At 36.3% G+C, this 3,046-nt stretch overlaps 1 long non-coding RNA gene across 1 annotated transcript; it reads right to left on the reverse strand.

Annotated features, from left to right (window-relative positions):
- Window positions 1-956: 956 nt before the first annotated feature.
- LOC132915933 (uncharacterized) lies at window positions 957-2,296 on the reverse strand. The gene is made up of 3 exons (XR_009659989.1): window positions 2,128-2,296; window positions 1,836-2,054; window positions 957-1,568 (listed from the first exon to the last, which is right to left on the reverse strand). It is a non-coding gene; the product is annotated as an uncharacterized LOC132915933 (long non-coding RNA).
- Window positions 2,297-3,046: the final 750 nt, after the last annotated feature.

The following is a 3,046-nucleotide window of genomic DNA, read 5'->3' on the forward strand; positions in this document are numbered from 1 at the left end:
GACCTTACTGTATTTGATCCGGAAGCCAAATTGCTGATCGGGAGGAACGGCAGCCTGTTTGCAATGAAACGGTATGAGTCTCTGTATCACACTCTCAAAGACCTTACTAATGGATACTCTGCAAACAGCAAACTCGTTGATCTGTACCTGGCTGGATTTGGTTTGTTCTTATCCTTCCCCAGCAAGGGAACTACTTTCCCCATCTTCCATATCTTAGAAAAGTATGCTGATACAAGAGATCATTGAGCATCAAGGAGAAGAAGAATGTGCATCTTTGCGGGAGCTATAGCTATATTGGTACTGCGTTGAAGATATCGAAGCCTGATAACCTATCCCATTCAGCAACTTAAATTGAATCGTTAACGAATCTACCGATGTGAAATAATTCTCTGAGACATCAGAGCCGGAGCGGTTACTAGCCCTGTTTCCTCAGGTGAAGGTACAGACCCTGTTCCAGCGGCTCAACGAAAATCTGCATTTTCAAGATTATGAAATTTGGGAATCTGAGAATATCATCATACACATTTCGGCGCACACTTCCAAAATTTGTCCCCAGTAGTCTTGTGGGATTCACGAAACTTTTCGCGCGGTAGAAAGGAGACCGGATAAAGAATGCTTCGCTACGTACAAATAACAAGTGCTGTTGGAACGAGTGATAAAAGTTTAACAAGTTTGAAGTGATGAAATAGCACGCAAGCACAATACTAATTAAAGACCTGTACAAAGAACAGTTTATAACTTGAAAGGAAGAAACGACACAAGATCGTGAATAACAGAAGCACGTGTTGCGTAGACGTTTATTCTTGGCATGTCATCGCGTTACTAGTAAGTCCTGGGAAGCCGGCGGTACCGGAGACGTCACAAAGTGGACTTATTTGTCGACTTGGTACCAGTAACGATGTATCTTCTGTTCTGTCACACGAGGAGGTTATTCAACTATGGAAGACGGTGAGAATCGTCCGAAGAAAATTTGAGGGCGCCGATCAAGAGGTATAGCATTCGTCTTACTTGCGGAAACGTGGTTTTGGAATCTTTAATTCTCTGAGTGCAGAGAACTCGGGATCTGTCAGAGGCCTTACTGATAAGCATTTTTATGGCTCTATATCCCTTGCCGTGTTCGATGACCGATGGGATAGAGTAACATAGAGTGCCGAAGCGCTTCTTCAGCCGATCTAAGGTGCGGAAGATTCGGTGTTTGTCCTGTAGCAATTTTAAAGATTATTATTATTTATGGTCTGGAGGACGACCTCTATGTTGTTCCTGTTGTCTCAGTGGTCTTATCCCCGTGGACAAAGATATCAAATTCTGACAGTTCGATGCATTGGCATTTTATTTTCAATATTTACAACATTTTTTAATATTCGAATAACATTCTTCCTCGTTTCATAAACATATTGTATCGGTTCTTTTGAACACTCATTTCGATCGTTTTCACTTTTCGGTTCTGGAAGTTGAGGCGATGATGTAAATTTCACGTGCGGTATAGGTACTGATATTTGTGGATTTTGCAGGGATAAATTGTAAAATGGTTTGTGTTTAAATCTTTTCCCATCCTTTTCATATAGTGCCTGCATAAAATATGTACATTTCAGTTATAATATATTCATGTAATAAATTCAGTTTTACTATATATATAGTTTATTTTGGTTTTTACAATTTGTCCTGAAGGACATTTGGTAAAGTGTTATATCTCATCGGTAATAAAAAAAATAAAATAAAAATAAACATAGCGTGTGGGTGGCTACCCCCAGCAGGGTGCCAACTTCGTGTTTTCTAAGTTATATCTTTTATGATAAATTCAGTTTGTTAAAAATAATGTGAGATATTTAATGTACCTGACCACAGCGATAATACAAGCTACCACTGCCGCGGCAAAATGATGTTTTGAATACTTCTTCTTCGTAGATAGGTACATGAACATATAAATAAGGAAACAACTGTGCCCAAAATAGATCTTCTATTTCTTGGAATGTCTTAGATACGAAAAATTCGTGAGTCCAACCTGGACCAAAAAGCGCGACAGAAAGTCCTTAGTGTCGTATTTTTGGTAAAGCCTGTAGATTATAATGGTTTAATGAAATATTAAATGACTATATGATACAATAAAATAAGTAATATTGTAATTACATATGTTGAATTAAATCCACCACCACCAGGACAACATCTTCCCCAAATATCAAGTCCTACATAAATATCATGAATATCTCTGCTGTGATTTTTTGCAAGTGCCAAACCGTTTTCCAATTTTGATTTCGTCCAGTTATAATTCAAGTAAATGCCATCGCAGTTTAAAAAGAAATCTCTGAAACATTGTATTCAGAACATTAAATAAAATTTACAAACAGAAACAATTGTAATTAAGCTCATTTTGCCAATTGAATTTTCCTTCATTGGTTACGCCGTCGTACCATATAATTTCAGAATTTCTAATTGCTTCACGAATATTTTCTGTTAGATATTTTACAAAATAAATTAAATTATTAACTTGCTCACTTTTAATGGTATTTTCAATATTTAATAACCAGACTTATAAAATCGAATTTATAAAATTTTGCAACAAATATTAGTGCATCTGCAAATCTTCTTACTTCTTCCTGAGATTCAAATATTACATCCCAGGTACCTTCTCTTTCCGTAATTACAGTACCAAGAACTTTTACACCATGATTATGTGCTACATTAATCCACCCAAAAGGTGGCGCAGTTATGAAACGATGACTAAAATACACAAACGTGTCAATAACACTCCAGTGATAAAATAGGTAAGAATCATAAGATTCTGATCGATATATAAATCTGAAAAATCACGGGTATATTATGTATAATATATGAATTGATAAATATATAGCGATTTCTATTACCTGTCTTCTAGGCAGCCACCTTTCATATCATGACAAAGCAACGTTTTAGGATGTACTTCTCTATCCAATTTTTCTAACTGCATTCTTTCTGCGCTTATTTCTAAACCACTGTACACATAATCAGTTGAATCTCGTAGTTATTCAATTTCCGGTCATGGTTTCAAATTACCCACGTTATCGAATAA

This window comes from Bombus pascuorum, unplaced genomic scaffold (assembly GCF_905332965.1).
Source record: "Bombus pascuorum unplaced genomic scaffold, iyBomPasc1.1, whole genome shotgun sequence".
Lineage (NCBI taxonomy): Eukaryota > Metazoa > Arthropoda > Insecta > Hymenoptera > Apidae > Bombus > Bombus pascuorum.